The sequence below is a fragment of the Paramisgurnus dabryanus genome, chromosome 2 (assembly GCF_030506205.2).
Source record: "Paramisgurnus dabryanus chromosome 2, PD_genome_1.1, whole genome shotgun sequence".
Lineage (NCBI taxonomy): Eukaryota > Metazoa > Chordata > Actinopteri > Cypriniformes > Cobitidae > Paramisgurnus > Paramisgurnus dabryanus.
Window position 1 is genome coordinate 13,875,868 of NC_133338.1, and position 27,857 is coordinate 13,903,724.

General features: G+C 38.3%; 2 long non-coding RNA genes across 2 annotated transcripts; one reads left to right on the forward strand and one right to left on the reverse strand.

Moving 5' to 3' along the window:
• Nucleotides 1-206: 206 nt before the first annotated feature.
• Nucleotides 207-26,992, reverse strand: LOC135783766 (uncharacterized). Its single transcript, XR_010545775.2, has 5 exons — nucleotides 26,413-26,992; nucleotides 25,778-25,871; nucleotides 641-772; nucleotides 457-557; nucleotides 207-346 (listed from the first exon to the last, which is right to left on the reverse strand). It is a non-coding gene; the product is annotated as an uncharacterized lncRNA (long non-coding RNA).
• On the forward strand, nucleotides 12,064-13,388 carry LOC135783767 (uncharacterized). Its single transcript, XR_010545776.2, has 4 exons — nucleotides 12,064-12,511; nucleotides 12,808-12,892; nucleotides 12,985-13,031; nucleotides 13,182-13,388. It is a non-coding gene; the product is annotated as an uncharacterized lncRNA (long non-coding RNA).
• Nucleotides 26,993-27,857: the final 865 nt, after the last annotated feature.

Sequence of the window (27,857 nt, forward strand, 5' to 3'; positions counted from 1 at the left end):
TTAGTAACCATATTGTGCTCTTGTTTCAAAAATTGTTCAATTCATTTCTTACAGCTATCTATTCAGATAAATGGCATATCAAAGCTTTGTCACCTGGTGCTATTTAAGACGACACTATAAGGTTATCATCCTGTCGTGTGTTGTTCTCCAGATACGCTTGGAGCTTCCTGATCAGATCGGTCACAATTTTGGCTTTCGACGACCCCTGCACTGAAGATGGCATGCAATCACGTCCTCCTTTGAAGGTCTCTCAAACTGTGATGCCAGGTCCATTGGAATCGGGGTTTCCTTCAGCTTATCTTCAAATACCTCATCAAACACAAGCCTGATCACATCCTCCACATAACTGTACAAATATTGCAGTCAATAAATCTTTTGTTTTGATCATTTATTTCCCTGCTTCATCCATTAAGTTTTTAATTATGAATGTATTTGAAATAAAACATTACTGCTTACGGTATGTCACTTGTGTGTTTTGGGAACATAGCCTTGTACTTTCCCTCTCCTGCTTTTGTTACGGCTTGGTGACATTGTAATGGATGGCTGCAAGGTACAACCTGTAAAAATATAAACAAGCAATTAATTTATTGTAAAAGTAAATACTACTTTATTTAACACAGTTACTAAAATACTTAAATACCTGCACAGCATTCCAATAAATGAGAAAATCAAGTTTTTTGCTGCAAATCTGAAATCTCAGGCTACGGACGGCAAAGGCATCCACTGATGATGGTGATGGAAACATTGTGAAACGATGCTACTGCCTGGGTTCCTATTATTATGCAGAGAAAAAAAACTTTGTCATCATCAGTTATACATCTAAGACATCTAACATCTAAGTGGTTTCACTAGCTAAATACATCATATGTGTTACACACCTTTGCTCCTCATATGCCGGTCTGACTCATTGTACTGTGTGTAATGATGTTGCATGTTTGCATACAGTGTAGAAGGATGTGTCCAGCTGTGAATCTAGGATATAGACAAATAAAACAAACATGTATTTAGTCAAAAAGACATATTATAACAATAGAGTACAACGACTATAACTCGTTAGACTATTCATTAAAACGTTAATGTATTACATATTACATGGCAGCAACACACATTAAGTGTTAACTTCGTTTCAAAATCTAAGAAAGCTTCAAGTAAAAACAACAGTAAAATACATATAACTTTAAACAAATCATCTGTACTTAGAGTTTCTTGAGTTGGTCATGAGAACAAATTTTACCTGTAACAGTTTAGCTGGTATTTGTATTTGTATTTAGCTTAGCAACATAGCAAGTTTGTAAACATGTCTAAACCAACATCGATAAAAAAACGATAGTCTGCATAATTCAACATACACGTGTGTAAATATGGTACGTTGTTTATGAAATACAGTATTACAACACAAAACAATTAGCTTGCAAGCTTAGCTCTACACGCACATTATGTTAATCTCCGGTTACGTAACGTACAGTACAGTAAAAGGCAAATAATAAACGTGAATACTTACAGCCTGTGATCCAGAAGTGCACAGTAATCCAACTTTCAGGAGGAGACGTCGCGCAAATCCAGCTTCGGTTCATGAGAAGCAGTTATTGTGAAAACTCCGTGAACAACTTCTGACTGGATTTTTCCGGAACCGTATTAAACATGATGTCCTCTGTGGAAGTCCATAAAGTGCTATTTTGCCCTCGCATCTAAACAGACAGCGTCTACTCGAGAAATTTAATCGCTTAAACGATGAAACAAGAGTTTGCAAACAGAGTCAAAGCAGGGACTCACAACCTCCGCCATTTTAGCTCTCTTCTGACTCGGCGCTCCCCACCCCCATCTTTGAGGGCGTACCCAAGCAAAGCAGAGAGGGCTGAACTATGATAATGTTGGTCTTATGGTGCGTTCCAGGCAGGTTTTTAAACCCGTGAGTTACGACTTCAAAACCACGACTCACGACCTTATGCGTTCCAGGCAGCCCGTAACTCGTGTTTTTACAACCTTCTACCGGTGAAAGTGCACTGGAACGGCAGTCAAACCCGTGACTTCCCACCCGTGAACTCGTACTAGATCGATGTACTCCCAGTTCAGAGTCGTGAGGCGTGGTTTTGAACTCGTGAGTTACGGGTTACGGGTTGCCTGGAACGCAGCATTATCTACGTCACTAATCCCAGGAAGTAAACTGTTGCCTACAATCCGAGTGTTTTTTGTAGTCCTCCAACGTTAGAGACGATAACTCGCGTCATCGTTTTCTTTGAGGTATGTACTTTTTGAATATCGTTAGCATGTACTAATACACACTTACACACAAAAGGATGTTTAAAAACGTGTATCCCATAATAGGTGCTCTTTAAAGCAATGTTATGGCAAAAAAAGCCAAGGCAAAATGTGGTATGAAAATATTGTTTAACTACTGTTAGCAGAATTGTCAAGAGGATTCATTTTTTTTTATCTCAGCTAACATTTATTGCACAGTTTTTTGTCATTCTAAAATTTTAAGGCAACAAGCATTGGACAAATATGAATCTCATCATTGGTGACAAACAACAGAAAAGCTTCACGTTGCATGGTACAAAATGTACTATGATGGTACCCAGCATGCATTGTGAAACTTTTCTGATGCTTGTTACCATTGATGAGATTAATAAACTGACTCTTGATGTATTTGTTTCTAAGATTTAAATCACCACAGTTTTTATGTGCATGATGTATTTATAATTCTTTTATAAAGTCTGATTACTATGACACAGCTGGATCTATGTCTCTAATATGAGAGTGTTGATAGCACAACAGTATTCTAATGACCAAGAATTACTTATTAGCCTACATTATAATTTTTGGGGCAAACACACCAGTGTTAAATAGCAAATTTAACACTTGTGGTGTATATAAGAGTTGCTCTGATGTCAATGAGACACATTAAAACTAGGGTTGCCACCTGTCCCGGTTTTACCGGGATTGTCCTTCTTTTTACTAACCTGTCCCGGGAAAATGATCAACTCTCCCGGGACACTGAATGTCCCGGTTTTCGAAAGCTATGTGAATATATTATTTAGCGCACGCACGGCAGAGACGGAGACCTTGCGTCTGTGTATGTGTGTGCCTCAATAAGCGCATGTAAGACAGAGAGCATCCTGATTGGCCTGTTTCGGTAAATCAACCAATCAATTGTCAGTGTGGGCGGGATTTATCTCTTCTCCCGAACCGAATTATCTAGAAACAGGAGCGCCGTCAGCGCCCCAAAAGCAACAATATAAGACACATTTTACGCCAGACTACACGAAAGTGTACCCCTGTCTTAAAAGAGTTAAAAGTAATAACAATCTTGCATGCTGTACAGCAGGGGTTCTCAAAGTCCGGACTCCGGTCCGGATCCGGACCCGATGAGAACTTGATCCGGACCCGCGTCCACTTCATATTACAAGTGCATTAATTTCTATGTGATTGATTAAACGAGAGCATTTGCTACTTTACAAATGCATATTGAACTTGTAAACCATTCGTTTAGTTTTGTTTTCTTTTTAGATTTAAGAGTATTCTTGGTCCGAAAATAAAACGAGTTATTTAAAAATTTCCTGTGTGACGCTGTAGCCATAACACCCAGATATTATGCACAGCTACTTCACGTACTACGGCTTTTGATCAGTAAGTCCTTATCAATCTGCAATCACTGTTGGTTTGAGTCGTTTAAAACATGCATTTGAAAAAGCAACACTCGTCAAACATAATCTTTATACATATTCTTTATTATCATGAAAATACCTGAAAAGGTTTGAAGAACAGCAATATAAATATATCCTTAAAGAGTAACTAAACCCCAAACCAACTTTTTTTAGTTAATGATCTGTAAGAATGACGCTTTATTAGTGCTGTTCATTGATTTTAGTAAGTTTTTTGACATTTGGATATAAAGTGTTTCAATACTACAATATATGGTGTAAAAACGTCTGAGTGCTGCCCTCTTGAGGTTGAACGGTGGCTACTGCAGTTGAATTTTCCTATTGGATGTTGGGTCCAAGAAATGACTCGTGACGTAAGCAGGTTCAAGCTCACCACGCCCTTGTTACGATCTCACCACACACTTGATACGAGCTTAGTTCGTCCCCTCTATCTCCGTTGGGATCTGCCCACTTTTCTTGCATTTTTCAAATATTGCAGTGGGTGGAGTCAGCCTCTGACCAGGGGTTTAGTTACGCTTTAAGACATTTCCTGGAGCTGCGTGTGTCTTGTTCTTCGTCTGCAGCGCATATTAAGTTTCTGCCCGAGAGCGCCCCCTGGCTTTTGGATGTAGCGGCATTTCACCGTAATTCATGAGAAGCATGGCAAGCATCATAAACCAATTTATAGGTGCACCCCTAATTTTGGTCAGTGTCTCTGCCTACCAACCACACTTTTTTGCCATGGTTTATGCATCTGATGGAGAACAAACTGTGCCATTTCTCTAATTAGATTGCTCTGTATTTTGCACCTGGTTACTTTTTGCATATTTCTTGTGTTTATGTTTAAAAAATTTTTTTACTTTAAATGCAAAATACACTTATGTTTTTCCCAAACTGTTCGTGTTGATAAACAAATGATTTACATAAAGTTTTTCCGGACCTATGAAAATTATGAGAATTCAGATTCGGACCTTTGAATGTAAACTTTGAGAACCCCTGCTGTACAGTTTGTAACAGTGACTTCAGCATTGCCCAGGGGGGTTAAAATGATTGTAAAATACATGTTGAGAGGCTAGTTGCTATTTAGACCTGTTTAAATGGAATATAAATAAAACAGTTTACATTAATAGTATAAGGAGCTTATATAAATTTTAAAAGTGATTTACATATTTTAGTATAATTAACAAATAATTGGGTAACACTTTACAATAAGGTTCATTAGTTAACATTAGTTTACTACATTAGTTAACATGAACTAGTACTGAACTGCACTTATAAAGCTATTTTTTAAATCTTTGTTAATGTTAATAATACATAATTTAAATCTTTTTAACATAGTTAATGCACTGTGAATTAACAAGAATAAACCATGAATAGCTGTATTTTTGTTAAGTAATGTTAACAAAGATTAACAAATAAAGTAACACATGTAAACAAGAATAAACCATGAATAGCTGTATTTTTGTTAAGTAATGTTAACAAAGATTAACAAATAAAGTAACACATGTATGGCTTATGGTTAGTTCATGTTAGTTAATACATTAACTAATGTTAACAAATAAGAATTATAAAGTGTTGCCAAAAATTGCATAGGTCTATAGAAATATTATGCCATGGGGGGGGGGGGGGGTTAGGGGGCTTGTGAGCAAACCAATTGGTCGGGTCATCGATATGTCCCGGTTTTTTATCAGACAAGGGTGGCAACCCTAATTAAAACACAACTGACTTGCTGTTAACAAATGTTATAATTTTGTTTTTATGCTCTTCTTGATTGTTTTTATTTGTATTATTTTTATATTTTAACCAAGAAACATTCTTAATGCATTAAAATAAAATGTATGTTTTGAATGTTTTCAAAACTTTAGCAACATTTAATGAATGTTCTCAAACTATGTTTTGTACACACATTGAGTGTACTGTGTCAGGTTACACTTTTAGCTTGCTATGACCTTACATTGTAACCACATGATGACACCACATCATGAGTGTATCGAATCATTTGAATTGTTTGAGTTGGTTTGTGCAGAAGAGTAGATCACTTGCTTAGCTTGAGAACAGACTCATACAACAGATTCTTAAAAATAAATGTTGCTTTGATCAGAAAGTGATCTATTGTCAATTTAAGATTCAAGATTGAAGTGTATATTTTTAGCTTAATGTGACCTCACATCTTGAGTGTATCAAATCTTCTTGAATTGTTTAAACACATAGTGGGCATGCTGTAAAGTTACATTACATGTTTACTGGTATCTGTAGAAAATAGACATTTTGGAGAAATAATGTGTAATCAGCAATGTTTATTTTTTAATAATTAATGTGTTAACATTTATTGTTAAAGCAGTTATCCATGAATAGTTCATTCACGTTGCTTAAATGTGTAGTAAATCTATGTTACGGATGTCAGCGTTAACGCCCCCGGTGTTCAAAGCTCCCATTCACCTGAATTCTAACACGGACTTCAAACCCCATAATTCCTTGCGCCCCGCTGATTTCCTGTCACCTGTTTTGCATCATCGGGTCTATATAACATGGGACTCACACACACTTTTTGTGAAGTCTTGTTTTCCACGGCTGCGTTACTGGGTGTTTCTTTGTTTTTCCAGTGTTTGTTTTCTTGTTATTTTTACAACAATCATTTGAAATAACTACAAATAGTTTACGATTTCAAAAATATCAAGCAAGTATTTTCTCTGATGCCTTGAACTTAATTAAAAAAGGAAGATTTAAATATTACAATGAGGATATTGTCTCAACAAAAGAGAGGATAGGGTAACACATAGTATAAAATGACTTAACAGAGTCCCTAATGGAGTGTTTAATTTTTTCCAAATGCAAAAAGGACGTTAAGTCCTTCAACCAGGAAAGATTTGCAGGGGGAGATGAGGATTTCCATTGCAGCAGTATTCTCCTTCTGGCAATCAGTGAGGCAAAGGCAATAATGTCAGCGTGGTGCTTGTTGTATAGACCAGCAATAGTACTCCAAAATTTGCAATTAATGGGCAGGGTTCTACAGAAACATTAAGCACTTTAGATAATATATCAAAAAAGAAGATAATAAACAGTTCAGTTTTTAAAACATGTGAGTATGATCTGCTGGAGACATCGAACATCTATTGCACCTGTCATTCCCCACTAATGAGTTTTTTCAGTCTTGCTCTGGTGTAATGGATTCTGTGAATAACTTTAAATTGAACAAGGTTCAGACGAGCACAGATAGAAACAGAGTAAATTTCGGTTAGTAAGTTGCTCCACAATTTGTCATCTAGTCCAAGACCTATTGTCATCTAGTCCAAGACCTATCTCCCTCTCCCGGGTTTCTTTGAGTGCAAGAAGAGTGCAATTGGGAAGATTTGCTGCCTGGCCCGACTCATTGCCTGTATACTGTGTTTGCCTACTGCTTACAATAAACTGTTGCAAATGGATCCTACCTCGCCTGAGTCTTTGTTATATAAGAGTTCGCCACCACTGGAATCAGCAACGCTAGCCCAGCTAAACGGATAGTTGTCCTTCCAAGCTAATATGTTAGCAGCATACCAACAACAACTAGCCAGGCTAACCTTGCTCACTGAGGAGTTGGTTCGATCAGTACAAGGCCTACTTGGACTGGTGGCTGCTATGGAGAACCCCGCTACAACCTCTCAACCCCCTCAGGGAACGAATCCTTTACCTCGTTATGCCCTTTGGATTATCGAACAGTCCGTCCATCAATGATTTGTTCAGAGACGTGTTGAACCAGTTTGTTATTGTCTATATTGATGATATCCTTATCTATCCTGACTTCCTAGAGCAGCACATTGACTACGTCCAGGCAGCTCTCCAAAGACTCATTCAGCATCAACTATATGTGACCTGTCACAGAAACCAGTGACACAAGTCGGCAGCACAGGTTTCGAGATAATGAGATTTTAGATTTTTCAAAAGTTGTGATTTTCATTTTATTGCAGAATCTGTTAGTTGAGATCACGAAGAAGCTTCTCCATGTTTGAGATATCAGTTTTTGTATATTTAAAAGCTTTTACTTTTACAGTTGAAATCGGCTTGTTTCTCCGGAGATTCTAGTGTGCAGCAGGGGGCGTCATTGTCTGTGTGTATTTACATACTGTATAAGCGGGTTGTGTTTTCGCCCCCGCCCCCAAAGGGAACAGCGTGGCTCTTTAATAGGGATAGTTCTCCCAAAAAAGAAAATAATGTAATTAATGACTTACCCTTATGTCGTTCTAAACTCGGAAGACCTCCGTTCATCTTCGGAACACAGTTTAAGATGTTTTAACGTTGGATTTAGTCTGAGAGCTTTCTGTCTCCTCCATTGACAATCTATGTACAGTTTTCATTTCCAGAAAGGTAATAAAAACATCAACAAAGTAGTCCATGTGACATCAGTTGGTCAGTTAGAATGTGTTGAAGCATCAAAAATACATTTTGGTCCAAAAATAGCAATAATTACAATATTCAGCATGGTCTTCTCTTTTGGTTCTGTTGTGAACCGCATGAAGTCACGTGACTGTAGTGACGCGGCTGAACTGTTCCACAGACATGTTTGCAAAGTTTTTTTTCAAACTTACAGCGTGCGTCTCCTCAGACTGTAAACGAAGCTCGGGCACACAAAACAAGAAAAAAAAAAGAAGCTGGGGCGCAACAGATAACAGTCAGCCGCGTCGTACGTCAGCCGCGTCACTGGTTTGCTCGACTTTATGCGGCGCCGCAGTGAGATGACTTCAAAGTAATTTCGACTCACTCTCACGGTACTTTGACGTCATCTGTCTGTCAGTTCTTGCAGCGCAGCATGAAGTCAAACATACACAAAAAAAGTCACACAGAGATCGTTGAATTCGTTATATAATTGGCTACATGTTTTCAATATTTTCCATGAAGTCATTGGCTGATGGAGGAACGGACATCACGTTTTCGACGGCGCTGTTTGGATTATCTATTATACTACCTTCCTATTTTAAATTCAAACTTTGAAGGCGGGTTCATGTGTTTACTGGAACGTAAAGCGTAATCTCATATACCATTACATGTTACGGTGTAAATAGTCCTCAGATTGTATATTATATTCTATTACCAGATGTTCATGCGAAATCTGATGTAAACAATAGACTGATGTCACCGTGTGACTTTTTCTATAGGCGGAACTAAAGTTGGGAGGATTGGTTCCGCCCGAAGATAGTTTCCACCCGGACGATTCACCGCAAACACAGGAACTTCCGGTTGTGTTCCGAGAGGTAAATCAGGCTAAACTAGCCGCAGGTGTGTACAATCAACGCAGCGATTGGAGATTGGCTAAGGAAAGGAAGAGAAGGAGTATAAAAGGAGCCCTAAAAATGCAAGTAGGGGCTGCTGTTGGGTGCTGTTATTGCGCTGCTGTTGGGTGCTGTTATTGTGCTGTTGTTGTGCTGTATTTCGTCTGGATCGCTGCATTGTGTGCAACCACGGAAACTGGTCTTGTGAAGGCTTAAGGAGAATCTTCTTAGAAGAAACCGAGTCGCCAGTGAGTGAGTGAAGGACGAATCAAAGACACGATTGTCTAGGCTGAGTACGTAACGAATACTTACCGTTGTGATGTGGATGTGCTCTCATGTGTTGACGTTGTTGGAGCAGTCACACTGAAGAGCCTTCGCTAAAGGCCTTGTCGAAGACGAATTACAGCCGTGTGTAAGCTAAACAGGGAAGCAGAGCAACAGTGTGTCATCTATAGACTGAGTACCCAGATGTGTTTATAAAGTATTGAGGAGATTTCCTTACCTGACGTGTGTTGTGAGTTTACTACTCAGTGTGCGGCCCCACTGTAGAGAGAAGCGTGGGCGTTCCGGGGAGTAGGATAGGAAAACAACGGAGGACGTTAGCGTTGTGGAGGATCGTTCCACTCACGTGAGTAACAGTGTATATGGGCCATTCTACCGAATTGGTGCAAATTGACACTTCAAAACTTCTTGAAAAAAGTGTGTTTTTTCCTGAAAGCTTTGTAGTCATAAACATAGTAGAACATCTAAGAAACACTAATCTACTGAATGGACACTTTAGTTTCCTAGCATGTTTTTATACAGTTTCGAAATGTTCTCTCTCTCCCAAAATGTGTCACTACCGATACACAACAACATTTTATATAAAAAATAGGTTTTTAATAGCCTATTCTGATTTTCTTTACATTAACCTTCTAAATATATTTAAAAAAATTTTTAAAGACAGTTTCATGGTTATATTGATTAGAAATATAATTTTAACTAAACTATAAGAGTGGTTTATCAAATGAAATGCATTTTGAAAGCAATATTTCTCTGTAATTGCCTTACATGCACTGATACAGATTTGAAATTCAAGGATTCATTAGTTTAAATTTTTATCTAACTAAATAAAATTATGTCATCTTTTCTGATAACAAAACCATTTTATTTTTCTAGAACATTATTTGTTTCGGTGGTGACAGTAATGTTTCGGTAGTGACATCCATATTGGATTGTCCATATTTTGTGTAAAAAAAAAAGTAATTAGTTAGTCAAAATTGATTGGCATTATGCAGTCAAAACATACAGCACAAAAAATATCTAAAGCAACACCACATAAAAGCACTTTGCACTGACATTACGCTGAAGAGATGGCGGATAGTTCAGACCTTAAAGGGATGCAAGATAGCCGATTTTTGCGAGTTTTATGTGTATCGTGTATATTTTATGTGTTTATGTGTATATTGGCCAATATGTGTATTATTTACAGACAGAGTGCTGGAAGCCACAAGCGATTGCAGGTCAAGTGACTAAAAACAAACAACCTTTCCGTGACAACACTGAAAGCTCGGCCTAACAGCTGATTATAACTGGACAAAGCGGGTTTTTATTTCTATATAAATTTTTAATTTATATATATATATTTGTAGTAGTAAAGTGCTAGAAATCAATATCCTTTGCTGATAGTTCCTCATTATTGTGGAGAGTGCAGTTCATGGTTCCATAGAACCATCACCTGTTTTTACTATTTGTTAAATATAGTTTTTTAAGTTCAATAAATGTTACTTTTTTAAATTGAAAATCGGCTCAAGAAAATCGGCAGCCTGTATCGGTCATCAGCTAAGACTGATGAAACAAAAATCGGTATCAGTATTGGCACAAAAAAAAATCCATATGGGTCGATCCCTAAAAAGAACTATACACACAGAACCCTCTTTTAACCATCTTCCTGTGTTTGTCCTGTCTTTTCCTCCATTCTTTTCTGACATTTCTTTGCTCCCTGTCAGATAATTCTTTGATACTTTTCAGCATCCCTTCTTCCCTGCGTTTCTGATTTTGTTCTCTTTCCCTTTCTAAGGATTCCTTGTACCTTTCTGGGTCCTCCCTCAATCTTTGTCTGTATTTTCTCAGTCTGTCCGCTCTACTTTCATCTTTCCGTCTATGCATATTGGCAATTCCTCTCTCTCTGTAGCTATCTCTACAAATTAACCAAAGATATTTACATTTACATTATTAGTGTGAGCCTGCCCTGTCTACACTTAACAATGACATAACAGATAGCACTTATCAGTATCATTGTAATTTGACATGTCAATTATATAAAGCAATCAGCCAAAGTCCCGCTAAATTAGCACAGAAAGTTTTCCTAGAGACCAGAGGTAGAATCATATAGCCTTCATTTATATCAATAATGAGTCAAGCTACTACTGTATGAATTAATAAAATTAATCTGGCCTAGTTCATTTTATCTTAGTTTGTAGTCCTATTCAAATCACATACAACATTACAGAAATACCCAGATAGCAGACGGACTCGGCCCGAATGTGGCCTCATGATGGCACTGCTGGCGTGCCGCCGGCAACGGCATGCAACATGTCAGCCAAGTATGGGCCAGGTGTGGCAATGATGGCACTGGATCCATGATGGCAGATAATATTTGGGCCAGTTGTGATTGGGAGGTATGTGGCCCAGATCAGTGTAGTGATTCTGGCCCAGATCAGTCTAGTGATTGTAAGCCACATTTAAAATACTGATTTATAATAAATAATTAAATTGAAGGATTTTCAGGCTATCTTAATCTTAATGTTAATTTAACCTTTATTAAGTAAAATGTTAGTTTTGTATTAAAAGAAACTAATATATTTGGACAATAATGTTTGTCTACATTTCAATCAAATAAACTTGCCTTCAGATCATGGGTCAAGATTATTTTGTTCAAATGACCCTGAACTTCCAAAAGTTTTTCTTTCTGAATTTAAAAGTTTCTATAACGTTGCTTTGAGAAGCACCATGGATCGTTTCTATTTAAACTTGCTTTTGCGCGATTTTCATTGTAGCAGGAGTTTATTCCTGCTGAAGATTTCTGACTTCAATGACTAAACTATCATTGTGTACAATCAGATGTTAGATACTGCAGGAATAAACGTTACTGTGCTGAAGATTTCTGACTTCAATAACTAAGTAAAACTATCATTGTGTACAATCAAATGTTAGATACTGCAGAAATAAACAAAATGTATTGTTAACCTTCGCGTTACGTTAAGGATGCGCAGTTTATTTATGAAGTGCAACAAGAACCTACACGCGGATGACATCAAAGTACTGCGAGAGCGACTCGAAAGATCATGGACAGCATTCTGATTTCAACTCACTCTCGCGGTATTTTAACGTCATCTTTTTCTAGTTCCTGCAACTCAGCATTACGTTGAACACCTTGTCAAAAATGATTGAGATGGCCAATCAAATCAAAAAAGGCGAGTGCCACTGGCCAATCACATAACAGAAGACGAGCTTTCCTGTTAACGGAAGCCGAGCGGCGGGCAATCAAATTAACCAATAGGCGGGGTTACCGTCGGAGTAGCAGTTACACCGCGTCAATCAATCATAACGGACACAGAGATTTCAAAGGCAGCAGGATGAAAGATAGTAAGTACCTGAACTTAAATATTTAAACTCAATCATAAAAATGTTTTTGTTTGTCTTACAAACGTATAAAGGGATGCAAACGTTTACGTGATTCGTGTATAACGTAATGTGTGACAATTAACGTTATATTGATATTAAATTAGCTGTTTTCTATCAGGTTAAGAATAACTGTGATCATATTATAATGAAGTAATCGAATTTGGTTATCTGGTCTTCCTGATGTTAGAACATTTATATAAAAAACATATTTAAAAAACGTATTTCTGTAACGTTTAATTTCCTTTTTTTGATGAAAGTGTGTCTGTGTTCATCAAGACATGAAGACTATGGAGTGGGACAAGAGAAGGATGATGGGGTGTATATTCCAATAGACACATTAAGGTAAATTAAATATTGAGGCTCATGTTTGCATCTTTGTGTTTATATATCAAAAGATTGCTCTATATGCCTAAATAGTCACATTGTGATTTCAGTGAAAGCTGATAAATACAGAGGGCTGGACAGTGGTTTCATTCATTAGGTGAGTAAGAACTGACCATAGCCTAACATTACTTTAGTTACCCGAATTGCATTGTTGAATACAAAGGAAATTGGTAAAAATACAAATATTTTGAATATATAGAATACTGTGAAATTATTTTCTGTTAATCATCTGCTGTGTTTGCTTCAGGTAAAGAGGTGGGACAAGGATGCTGACAGGACAGGAGGAGGTGACATTCAGGTTAGTGACAGTACATCAGGGCCACCATTTAATTTAATGTTAATTTAATTGCTTCCAAAATCAATACTTGACAAATCTTTAGAATTATATCTGCAAAGCTGAATTTGTCATAGGTGGATAAAGTATGACAGCAATTGTGAAGACCTTAGACGTGCAGTATATTGTTCTTCTCTCTTTCATTTATATTGATTTTACTTAATTTTCTTGGTAAATAATAATGGGGATATTCCTAATATAATATATTCTAAATACATGCTTAGAACATATCTCATTTGCTTTGTATCTAAATGAAAAGTACCTCTTTAAGGTCTAAGCTATGTTTCATTTTATTTAGACATTCAACGCAGACATTTTCATCCAAAGCAACTTGAGTAAGAAAACAGAAGCAGTTCATCCTAAAAGGTTCATCTTCTAATTGTTTATCTAACTGTTTGTTTTAAAGTATACCATTATGCTTTTAATTACTTTATTATATGGCTTTTGCTTCATAACAATTATTGATTTGCATCTGTTTTCTTTTAGTGGGCTGCTGTAATGTTTACATCTATGGAAAGAGGAGCTGATAAGAAAAGAGACGCTGGAAAGCAGTACTTCTTGTTGAGGACAATCCTGAATAGGAACACTTTCTCATACACATAGATTATTATTAGTGTTTGATTGTTTGTTTCATTTTTATGAATTGTATTGTTTTAATTTTTCGTTTTATTTGAAATTACCTAAGTTAGATTCATGCTAATACTTTAACTGGACCTTGTATCTTTGCTGGCTGGCTGGCTGTAGAGTTGGTTTCACATACACATGAAGTTTCTAATTAACTAACTTTTAAGTTCAGTTTGGTTTAAACTTGTATTTACCCATGGTAATTCATTTAAATTTCTATTCATGCTTATATATTAATTTCAATGAACTTCTGTATTTGTGTATAGCTGGCAATTTGGGCAAGCTACTTTTAACACACAAATGTAACTGTCACAAAGGTTTTTTTTATTATCAGTTTGTTCTAAACATTTGTTTGTTTACTAAGGATGAAATTGCTTTGTAATTTAAGTTGTTGGTAGATTCATGCCAATAATGTATTTGAACAAACTAGTATTTTTGTTTATTGCTGGCAGTTTATACTAGAAGAGTTTTAACACATACAATGTTGTAGTGTTATTGACTTGTGTGCTATTGATTAATAAAAAGGCAAACAATTTGAAAGTAATTTTTCGTGTGATTTATTTATTAATATAATTTGGGCAAGATAAGGCTGAGTTATGGCTCAGTTTTGGAAGTTCTGGTTAAATGCTGGTTTTAATATGGTTGACCTATGGCTGAGAACTGGTACCGATGTTATAACCTGTTCTGGCCCAGGTTTGGGCCAATTATGGGCTATTATCTGTCAGAGACATGGGCCAGTTGTGGCCCATGTGTGGCCTTTGTCCGTAATTCAGAACTGGGCCACTGTAGGGCCGTCATTCTTTGTTGTATGTGGGCCGAGGAAAAACTGGTTGTGTGGGCCGGAACAAAATTGCTATCTGGGTATGACTGACAAATTATTTGTATTGAAAAAGAATATATGTGCACTTGAAAGTTTCTATTTATTTATTAAAATAAAGAAATAAGTGTCATTTTGTCACTACCGAAACAATCACGTCACAACCGAAATGTCAACAAATGTTTCGGTTGTGACTCTTTCGGTAGTGACAATTTAAGCTAACTTTGATCCTACTGCTAAGATGCTAATCAGTACGTAGTTAGCCAGCACAGTTCTCGACATTGATCATGAGTAAAACCTAAATGACCAGTAGAAAAAAAAAAAAAATTAATCATTGAAAATGTGTGATCGGTCGGTAGTGACATTCATAAATGTCACACACTGATTTACAAACTTTTGATCACATTTATTTCAAAACCATGGGACTGATCTAATCACCATGTCACCACGAGGGAGCGAGGCACAGACAAAGTTTCTGGTTCAAAATGGAGGGGAGTGGCTTAAAGCAGTATTATATTATTGACCAAACTATGCAATGTTTCGGTAGTGACGTGAAAATGCGGGACAGTGTTTTTTTTACATGATTATTCATGATTTTTACTGAAAATATCCAATAAATATATTTTTGATTTTAATTAACAAAAGTATTCAAAATGATACTTCTTTAAAAAATAATAAAAAATTATTAAAAAATTATTTCATTTTTTTTTTTCTATAGTGAAATTCAGACCTTGGGGTTTGGGACAACCACCTCTCAATTGAAAGCCCCATATAAATGATGATATTTTATATATAAAGCCTGCAGCTACCTCAAATAGTACTTTGGGTTTTGATTGATATTTGCTTATATTTTTTTATTATCAAAAAATTTCCTACATTAATGCTTTTTAAATTAGTTTTTAGGTTCCGGGACAGCAATTTGCACGAATTCGGTAGAATGGCCCATATCATAGCCAGTGATATTGAAGAGGGTATATTACCTGAAGTGTGTTGTGGAGTTTATCACGCAGATTTGCAGCCCCACCATGGAAAGAAGCGTGGGCGAGCCGAGGAGCATAATCAGGAATCAACACAGGAGGTTCGGCGTTCACCCTTTAAGCACTTTTTTCCCCCTCCGCTAAGAACTACGCCCAGCCAAGCCACACGACGAACCCGGGTCAAGTTTTGGCTCCGTCCTTAGTCACGAAAAGTGTGAGGAGTGTTGTAGGTGAGTCATTGCCTTTATTGTGTGTGTGTGTACACTTAAGCTTGCAGAGGAGTGCTGTGCTTGTGTCGACAGGAGCCACTACAAAGCAGTGCTTTAACCACTCTTATGTGTGTGGAGCCTCTTCGAAAGTTCGCCCCTGCTCAGCATCTCTGGAACCATACGTTCGGCTCCACACGAGTATATTGGCCGTCCCTTCGACCGACAGTGAGCCTTAGGTTGGCCGTGTGTTACCCCGGCCCTTCTGGAGGCCTGTCAAACCCAATTGCCTGCTGTGTGGAGCCTCACCCCGTAAGTCCACTGCCCCAGTGTAAAAGTTGTACAGACCAACAGTCGTGTATAAGAAGAAGAAAGTTAAAGTTGCAGTTATCTGTGTGAACCCTTACCTCTGCTTACAGCTCCAAACCTGGAAAGAAAGTTAAAGTTGCAGTTACCTGTGTAAACTCTTACCTCTGCTTACAGCTCCAAACCTGAGAAGAAAGTTAAAGTTGCAGTTATCTGTGTGAACCCTTACCTCTGCTTACAGCTCCAAACCTGAGAAGAAAGTCAAAGTTGTAGTTACCTGTGTGAATCCTTACCTCTGCTTACAGCTCCAACCCTGAGAAGAACGTTAAAGCTTTCAACCTGAGGAAAGAAGTAAAAGCTTCGGCCATCCGTGAACTACTTACCGCTGGTCCCAGCGAAGAGCCGCTCCGTCGGATCACCCCCGTCGGCTGGAGAAGCGCACAGTCGGAGCCCCAGCAGGCCACCTAAAGAAAGAGAGAGAGAGAGAGAAGTGTGTCAGTCGTATAACAAACCACAGTGGGCGTATCCACCCCTGGGGACCAGAGATGCTCACAAGTCTCTGAGCTCGATTCCGAGTCAAGTCTGAAGTCTCTGAGCTCGAGTCCGAGTCAAGTCTGAAGTCTTTGAGCTCGAGTCCAAGTCAAGTCTGAAGTCTCTGGGCTCGAGTCCAAGTCAAGTCTCAAGTCTCATTGTAACAAGTAAAACTCTAATAACAAATAAAGAAATTATAAACATTTATAAAAAGAACAAAGTTGCACATTAAGTAAGGTCTAAAATTAGCATTAGGTACAGAAATTAAATTAAATGGATAATAACACTGTCTTTATTGTACAAATGAAATATTATTATTATTATTTTTGAGCAATAGAAGGGATTTTCTGTTTGTCTTGGGTTGTTTGATTAACACAGACTTAAGTAGGTTAATTGAGGTTACTGTCTCTTTATTAAGAACAAATAAGCCCAGACTGGTTTATGACTGATTTCTTAAGAAATAAACAAAAATGTTTTTATTAGAAAAAGAATACTGTGAGATCATTTTGTGTGTATGTGCCCTGTCATTTTTTTGATTTTATTTTGGCTTAACTTTTGAAACACTTCTCTCTGTATGTGCACTACTGAGGGCACTTAAACGCGTGCTCAAACACAGGCAGAGTGTGAATTCCAAACAGCGCTTCAGGAAGAAGATACAGCAGTCGCTTCACATAAAAATGTTACATTGTTTTTCATTGGTCTATTCAGCAAATGTATGTTAATGGACTACACTACAGTACAAAAAAAGGAGGCGTGTTCCGGCGCAAACCATCCCTGATGCTATTTTGCAGTTTCAAAAAAACAATTGCGCCACTGACCAGAACATTTTTTTTTAAGTCAGTGGCGCGTTGCACGTTGTTCATTATGCTATTTTAAGGGTGCATATGCTTGACCATAATGTATTGCGTGCACAACGCGCATACACTTTGCATCTAATCTACACAGATGCAACAGTTATTTCTGCAAATCATAAATTATTACACTTAAAAATATTAATACACGACATAAGGGGAATCATAGTGGTGAGCATTGTGGTGATAGTTTTTATTTATTGTGTGGCTGCGTAAAAAAATCCTCATGCAAATAACGATTAAAATATTTTCATAAGTTTGTTGTGTGGCTGTATTACGTTTATTTTAGGTAAATAATAATTAAAATGTTTTCATAAGAAACCTTAATGTATGTGAACTTGATTTGTAAGAGTACCTTGGGGTTGGACCTTGCTTGCGTTTCTTTGGTCCAATTTCAAAGCCCCCAAACCCTTTCAGCGGTGAGGTGACGCAGCGATGTCCTCTGCTGGCGTCAGGTCCTGTGTAGAGGCAGATCCACCTCCCGTTACACGCGTGCCCGATTTATGCTGGCAAGCTTGGGATTCCCTCGTCTCCTGACATCATTGTAGCGTTTGGCCCAACGATTGGGATGCCAGCGGATGAGACAATTGTGGCTATTTCCTCTCACGCCTGTTTAACCTATGCTGATTTGGGCGGGTTTCTCCTATCCCCATACAAAACAACTTCTCTGTCTTTGACTGCTCTTACAAGAACGTCGGTCTCCTCGGCTGTAAACCGCTCCTGACGTGCGCCTGGTAAATCCGTCATAATAATAGCAACCCGCCATGGAACTTGCGCCCTTGCGTTTAAAGGGAATGTTGGATAGCGTTCTGATTGGTTTATTTGACTTTACGCCCAAACCACACCTATGAATAATGAACCTACTTCAGACCAACCCCTATTTGATTTGCGCCCGGCACAAGAGTTATTTCTCACGCCGGGAAAATAGCAACAGCGCCCAAGATCCGCCCACAAACTCACTTGCGCGTTGCGCTTCGCACTTGCGTTTCAGATCGTTAAAATAGGGCCCCTTGTGGTGAAAAGGAACAGCACTTCAGCTATATCATGGAATTAGTGTCATGGAGGGATGACGCCGCAAACACAGGTACTGTGGAAGCGGTGATTCACATATTGCGTCTATTGCGCTCAAGTTCATTATTTCAAATGTAGGCACGCAGTATGTGCACTCTGGAAGCGCCGCAGTCGCGACTCGCACGCGGTGCGACGTGCTCGTTTTTTCCAGGCTTTTCAAAAACATTTTAACTTTTCAGAATGACACAAGCGCAGCGTGCAGGTCATGTGACAATAACCTACGTGTCTAGCGTTTTCCACACGTTTTTAGGCATGACATGTGAATGGCCTCTAAAACATGAAAAAATATAAATATTTATCGCATCTCACATCGTCATCGCAACATTAAACAATGTCACCGCACATCGCAACTTTTCCTCACATCGTGCAGCCCTAGACTATATTTCTATATTTCACGGATTATACGCATTTGTGGACAAATATGGTCATTGGATGATTCACACATCTGAAACAGACTGGATTCTACAAAAGGTAAAAAGTCCTGTTTATTTTTGCATGTTGTCATCAGGACTTCTGTCACAAAATACTACAAACGATGCTAGAGCATCTGTATCTCGAAACGGCTTTACAGCGGGTATGGCTTAGCTAAATGAGATGTAAATGAGCCCTATTGTCACTCCCGGCAGGGAAAAGTGTTAACTCTTCATTCTGTATTTTCTCAGTTTGACTTTTCCTGAGTTCTTATATCCAAATGGCCACAACTCCTATAAATCTTATCAGATTTCCATGTGTTACACATCATTGGAAAGCTTAGAAACTGCACTTAAATTAGATGGTAAGGTATATATAAGTTCTACTACGTTGTACTTAATTCTATGCCAGGTTTAATTTACTAACCAACAGTACAGATTACCAATTGTATATATACCAAGCCGCAATGTATCAAGCACTGGTTTAAGTAAGTCAAGAATGTCTTGGTTACTATAGTAACCTCAGTTACCTCGACATTCTCTCAACATTGCGTCAGAAGCTGATGCTATGGGGACTGGATCCTCCAATTACAATTCCCCTGAAGCCTTAATACACAACGCCAGTGTAGTCGAAACTTGCACTGGCCAATGACACTCAAGGCGGCAAAGACGCCATCTTCAGTAAAAACAACCGAATGAGTGTACAGCCAATCTGAGCTGCAAGCACAGCAGCTTGCACAATGTCTCGTTCCCGTTTTTCAGGGAACCAAAGTTACGATAGTAACCGAGACGTTCCCTATCGAGAACGGTCTCTTGACATTAGGGCTGTCAAAATTGCTCAAAAATGACGTTCGAATATTCTCCCTAAAAAACCCACGAATATTCGAACTATTCGAATATCTGGTTGCCCATTTTTTCAACGACGTTAACGACGCATTACTTCAATAACAGGACAAATTAATATAAATAGACATAACTACTTCTATAGGTAGTCTATTTAAGTTTAAACATATTTGACAACGTATATTACATACACAAAACAAGTAAATTAAGAGACATCAACATGATATGGCACCTCGGTTACATTGCCTGACAAAACTCCCTGAAGCCTGCTCCATCCACGACACTGATCGGTCTCATGTCCTTACAAATGAACGAAATTAATTTCTCCGTTATGACCTCTTGTTGTGTTGCAGACAAATAGCTTGTGGCGGGCGATGCAAAGTAAGTGTTAAGACGTGACTGTTTAGCTGGAGTTCCACAATTGTGGTCTCGTACACACTGCAAACTTTCAGGAGTGACAACCGCATTTAAATGTGAAAATATGATGATTGACAAGGAGATAACCATAGCAACGGTCTGCCGTCTCACATGCTTATCACTCACAGCTTTGATGAAAATAATTTAACAGCATTATGTTTTGCAATAAACCTCCGTCGTGTCATTGTGTACTGTACGCATTTGTGAGGCTGCGCACGCTCTTGCAGTGTTGCCAGCTCCTTGTCTTTTTTGTACTCACATACCATTTTAGCGCTTAACCGTTTATGGCTTTTGGCTCATGAAGCGATCAAGTTTTTGGTGTTCTTAAAATGTGAAGGTGCCTGTCCCAATATTTTGATCTTTGAGGTAAAGCGTTTGAATTTATTTTGGTTTATTATTGGATTTTTCTTGTTCGCTGTTTTTTTAGTGCAAGATCTGGCAACACTAGTCAGCAAACGCTTGTGCCTCTGTCATTCTTTGTACCGCGCATACAGAATACTTTTCCCCCTTGTAATAATTTATTTCTTCAGAAGAGAGACCTGTCATGTCCATGATGCACGTTTAAACACTTTATTAACTAGTTGGTCATTTCAGTTATGTAGACTACACACTATGCAAAGTTTCTGTAAACGCAGTTGTCACTGCAGTTTGCGGGAGTTAATGCGGTTGTAGAATGCGATTGTCAGTCCCGTAAATTACTTTCAATTTCTGCCATCTTCCATGCAAGACGCGTCAACTTTTAACAGTGAGAGACAGTGTGACTACTGTGACCTGTCCCTGAACCAGGCACATTAGTGCGCCCACTTACAAAGCAGACAGCCATGCCTCTACTACCGCGGGCTTTAAAAAAAAAAATAATTTATTCGAATATTAATTTTCATATTCGAAATTCGTTTTTTTTTACTATTCGAATATATATTCGAATTTAGAATATTCGTTGACAGCCCTACTTGACATTGCATCAGAAGCTGACAATACGGTAGATTGTATAGAACCTCGCCATGCGTGTGGCAAAATCGGCTCAGCCACAGCTGCGCCATCCTTTAGACAACCTTATAGAAACATGCAGCAGGTCAAGCACTAGAGGTAGAGGGCGCACTCACCAAAGAAAGCACTCTGCAAGCCAGAGAGGATAAATCTAGATTATAAAACCTAGCAAAGATGTTTTGAGATGACCAACCAGCAGCCGAGTATAAATCCTGAATAGATGTGCCCTTAGACCAAGCCCATGATGAGGCAACTGCTCTCGTAGAATGGGCTTTAATATCCAAAGGGCATTCCATTCCCTGGCTAATATAAGCCAACATAACTGCGTCAACCACCCAATGTGATAGTCTTTGTTTGGAAATCGTGCGATCTTTGGCACTGCCTCCATAACAAATAACTAGCTGTTTAGGTGTCCGAAACGATGCAGAGCGCTCAACATAAGCCTTATGAGCCCGCACCGGGCCTGGGGGTGAGGGACCAAACATGACTATGGGTGGACCCTCCTCTCTGTGCTGCACTAATTACAGGCATTAGAGAGGATGACCTGACGGCGGTCTGCACCGTGAATAGAAGCGGGTTGCTGCGCTACCCTTTCCGCCTTTGCTATCTCTGCAGCATGTGTGACGCGGGCCTGTTCGCGGGCACAGGTCCTGCCTTGGGGTGAGCAACCGGGAACCGTAACTGGCTGAGGAGGAGAAAGCTCCGTTTGTGACAAAGTTACAATCTTTATTGCACTTAACACAGAAACATTTAAATACACAATCTCTGCGCAGACTCAGAACAGTGTCTCGGTGGTGACCATAAGATGCAGGGTGGAGAGGCAAGAAGAAAATCACTCAGTGATGGTACCCACCTTGTCGTCGAACAGGCCAGATGCTAAAATAGGCTACTTGAGCAGTGTCTTTTGGTCTGCCTCCTTTAGGTCGGTCATGTTCAGCCATAGGTGGCGATGCATCACCACCAGGAAGCCTGTTCTGCGTCCGATTGCCTGCGCAGTATTCTTGGTGGCCTTCAGCACAAAGTCGGTGGCCACCCTCAGGTCCCTAAAGCCATTAGCGCATTCCGGCATGTGCACACCCTCTGCCGTAGGCTGAATGACCACCAGCATGTTGTTGGGAGCAGTGGGATGTTGCAGTGGAAAAACTTCTAAGGGTGATGTTGTGCTGAATCCTGAGCACTTTCACTGGAAGGTCCTCACAGTGAGAGCATCCCGACCCAGAAGAAAATGCAGGTGGGTTGATTGGATCTCGGCATCGCAAGCAGATAAGAGACATCCTGGAACGCTAAGAGGTATGTCCCTATTTTTGCGAAAATCCACAGGAGTCAAAGGCTGGTAGGGAAATTTCTCTTTTAGAAGCTTGTAAAGAAGAAAATACTGAAGATATTCCCTTAGACAATGTCTATTATAGTGGAGGAGACCACGCCTCCTTAGCCGCCTTTGGTCATTGGCATTAGGGGTGTGCCATATCATACCGTTCACGATAATACCAGTATAATTTTTTACATGACCAAAAAATGTCATGTCATATGATATCAATGATATAGCGACGTGATGATGTATGGTGCATTTACATTCCCTAACGCGCACAGCAACAACAACTTCGAGCAAGAGCAGCATGTCAGCAACGCGAGTACAACCAAGCTGTATGCAAGGAGGTAGTGATGGGACAGTATGAAAATTTCATATCATGATTATAGTGACCAAAGTCATCATGGTTATCAATATTTTTCTTAAAATGAGATGGAAATGTTCAAAAAGAACTGATACACGCACTGAAAACATTTTAACAAGTTGTATTTTTGAAATTCAGCAAACAACAAATACAATTAGCAGCTATATGCACTTTTTTTTAAGCATAAACATTCAATCAGGGATGTCCAGACTTTTTTGTGTGGCGATCTACTTTTAAAATGATAAAGCCAACAAGACATTCCTGCTTAGAAACACAGTTAAATGTTTTTAAAAACACTTTAAATGTGTGTTAGGACTATACTGCATATACCTCCACTTTGAATTTAGGGCTGTCATCATTACTCCATTCTTTTTGAGGAGTTAAAAAAATCCTTGAGTACATGCCGAGTACTTTCTTTATTTCTTTATTTTCAAGGATAACCCCTTGAGATGAACCATCTCATTGTCGAGGGGGTCTTTAACAATACAAAGAAACCAACATCATACATAGAAAATCATAAAGTAAATACCACACAGAACTACAACGAACATTTAAATACACTCACACACTAACAATGCTCCCACAAACCTAACCCTTCCCCTCTAGCCCAATCATAGTCAATAAAAATCAACAAGGCATCAGCAAAAATGCAAACACAAAATCAAGGTATTAAAGAGCACCAATTAGGCTAATAAATTAGCACGTTAGCACGTTATTGTAATATCCCATAGTACATACATGTTATTAAAACTTGAACTAATGCACTGTGAGTCTTATAAATTGCTTACATACCTCACCGATTTCTGCATGTCTGGAAAACGCTCGGTTTAGTTCCTGTCTCCGCCTCCCAAAATGTCTAGTGTATTCGGATTGGTCAGATGACTACTCAACTGTTATTGGTCAACTGGGTTCGGCGTGTGTTTGAAAGGTTACGCCCCTGACTACGCGTGGATTTTCCGGTTCTGACTGAGAGTCACAGGCAACGTAAACAAGCGCTATATTTCTCTATAAACGATGGTGTCTGTACTGCCTTACCACTTCAAGCTCGATCCAGAGAGTTCAGACGGCCGTTACGATATAAACGATCTCCGTCAATGAACGCGAATGGATTTAACTTTTTTAGGTGTCCTTTGCTCTGCCAGAATGCTAAACGAAGACGAAAATGTGTTGCAAAGACATCCAAAAGGTAATTATAACGTACTACATTACTTTGCAAACTATATGGAAACACCAAATGTAGCACATAGAATGTTTTATTTGAAATGATTATAAAACTATTTCACTTATTAACATTATTTTACTATAGTAAACTTTATTATAAAAGACCGCTTACATACTATATTACTGTGCAAACTATATGGAAACACCAAATGTAGCACATAGAAAGTATTTGTTGAAATGATTATAAAACTATTTCACTTATTAACATTATTTTACTATAGTAAACTTTATTATAAAAGACTGTTACATACTATATTACTGTGCAAACTATATGGAAACACCAAATGTAGCACAAAGAAAGTATTAATTGAAATGAATGTTCTACATTATTTCACTATGGTAAAGTTTATTATGAAAAACTGCTTACTTATAAGTGCTATGTTTTTACTTATTAGGTTTTAAGGAGAATGCAACATGTTCCAGGGCCTCTTACCTGCGTGATTCATCATCCAGGTTTTGCACAAATTGTCTAAATCCCTACACACAGAACAATTATTGTACCGACTATAAGCCTTTGAGGTGCAGGACTAGAGTAAGTTTTATTACATTTTTAAACCAATAACACTAAAGTATCATTATAGTAACAAAGTACCCAAAAGAACAAAAGATGCAACTTTAAAGAAAATATAATAGTCAGTCAAAAGTTTTTTTTATTTATTACAAATATATATTTAAATGTTAAACAATATACAAATAAACATACTTTAGTAACCATATTGTGCTCTTGTTTCAAAAATTGTTCAATTCATTTCTTACAGCTATCTATTCAGATAAATGGCATATCAAAGCTTTGTCAGCTGGTGCTATCTAAGACGACACTATAAGGTTATCATCCTGTCGTGTGTTGTTCTCCAGATACGCTTGGAGCTTCCTGATCAGATCGGTCACAATTTTGGCTTTCGACGACCCCTGCACTGAAGATGGCATGCAATCACGTCCTCCTTTGAAGGTCTCTCAAACTGTGATGCCAGGTCCATTGGAATCGGGGTTTCCTTCAGCTTATCTTCAAATACCTCATCAAACACAAGCCTGATCACATCCTCCACATAACTGTAGAAATATTGCAGTCAATAAATCTTTTGTTTTGATAATTTATTTCCCTGCTTCATACATTAAGTTTTTAATTATGAATGTATTTGAAATAAAACATTACTGATTACGGTATGTCATTTGTGTTTTGGGAACATAGCCTTGTACTTTTCCTCTCCTGCTTTTGTTACGGCTTGGTGACATTGTAATGGATGGCTGCAAGGTACAAATACCTGTAAAATATAAACAAGCAATTAATTTATTGTAAAAGTAAATACTACTTTATTTAACACAGTTACTAAAATACTTAAATACCTGCACAGCATTCCAATAAATGAGAAAATCAATTTTTTTTGCTGCAAATCTGAAATCTCAGGCTACGGACGGCAAAAGCATCCACTGATGATGATGATGGAAACATTGTGAAACGATGCTACTGCCTGGGTTCCTATTATTATGCAAAGAAAAAAAACTTTGTCATCATCAGTTATACATTTAAGACTGGTAGTGGTTTCACTAGGTAAATACATAATATGTGTTAAACACCTTTGCTCCTCATATGCCAGTCTGACTCCTTGTACTGTGTGTAATGATGTTGCATGTTTGCATACAGTGTAGAAGGATGTGTCCAGCTGCGAATCTATGATATAGACAAATAAAACAAACATGTATTCAGTCAAAAAGAAATATTATAACAATAGAGTACAACGACTATAAATCGTTAGACTATTCATTAAAACGTAAATGTATTACATATTACATGGCCCAACATTAGCAACACACATTACGTGTTTACTTCGTTTCAAAATCTAAGAAATCTTCAAGTAAATACAACAGTAAAATACATATAACTTTAAACAAATCATCTGTACTTAGAGTTTCTTGAGTTTGATCATGAGAACAAATTTTACCGGTAACAGTTTAGCTGGCATTTGTATTTGTATTTATCTTAGCAACTTAGCAAGTTTGTAAACATGTCTAAACCAACATCGATAAAAAAAACGAAAGCCTGCATAATTCAACATACACGTGTGTAAATATGGAACGTTGTTTATGAAATACAGTATTACAACACAAAACAATTAGCTTGCAAGCTTAGCTCTACACGCACATTATGTTAATCTCCGGTTACCGGTTACGTAATGTACAGTAAAAGGCAAATAATAAACATGAATACTTACAGTCTGTGATCCAGAAGTGCACAGTAATCCAACTTTCAAGAGGAGACGTCGCGCAAATCCAGCTTCGGTTCATGAGAAGCAGTTATTGTGAAAACTCCGTGAACAACTTCTGACTGGATTTTTCCGGAACCGTATTAAACATGATGTCCTCTGTGGAAGTCCATAAAGTGCTATTTTGCCCTCGCATCTAAAGAGACAGCGTCTACTCGAGAGATTTAATCGCTTAAACGATGAAACAAGAGTTTGCAAACAGAGTAAAAGCAGGGACTCACAACCTCCGCCATTTTAGCTCTCTTCTGACTCGGCGCTCCCCACCCCACCCTCGTCTTTGAGGGCGTACCCAAGCAAAGCAGAGAGGGCTGAACTATGATAATGTTGGTCTTATCTACGTCACTAATCCCAGGAAGTAAACTGTTGCCTACAATCCGAGTGTTTTTTGTAGTCCTCGAACGTTAGAGACGATAACTCGTGTCATCGTTTTCTTTGAGGTATGTACTTTTTGAATATCGTTAGCATGTACTAATGCACACTTACACACAAAAGGATGTTTAAAAACGTGTATCCCATAATAGGTGCTCTTTAATGTACTTACACACTTCCCTACCTGCATACAAATACATATATACAAACATGTACAATAAAATTAAAAGTAATCAAATTAAATAGAAAGGGATCAGAAACAAGAACAAGATGTTTGAAAATAAATAAGAAGAGATAATTTGAAAACACAAAAATAATTAATAGATCTAAATGAACAGGGAAGATTGTTCCAATCTGATGGAGCTTTAGATTTAAATGCACGACATCCTAATTCTTTATTGATTCTGGGATGATAAAAAAGCTGATCCACATGCCTTAAGTTATACTGTGTATTAAAAGGAACTAGATAATTTTTTAAATATGGAGAAAAATGAAAATGAATACACTTAAAAATAAATAATAACCAGTGAAATTGACGTCTTAAATTAGGAGCCAACCACTTCAAAGACTCATACATTTGGCAATGGTGAGTTCTATAAGGACATCTAAGCACAAATCTACAGAGACTAGGGCTGTCACTTTTTATTCGATATTCGAATATGTGTCACGCCCAGGGGCTGGCTGCTAATGGTTAAAGCCACGCCCCTTCTCAACTCCCACCTCGAGGAGGTCCCCAAAGCCAACCCAATGACCAGACAACAACAAGGACAGGTAAGTATAAAATAATTCTTTATTTATTAAATATTTAAAATGTACTGGGGATTAGGGAAAGGGGAATTAAAACTAAGTCTAGCTCCGCCCTCCAGGGGGAGGGGGACGTCGAAGAACAGGCTCCTGCCCGGTTCCTTCTACCCGTGGCGCCCTCCTCTTCACTCCTGGAGGCAGAATAAAATTTTCTCCTGTCTGCGTACCTGTATGGCGCTTCGCGGCACTTCACCGCTCGGACTCGCACAACTCCTTATCGT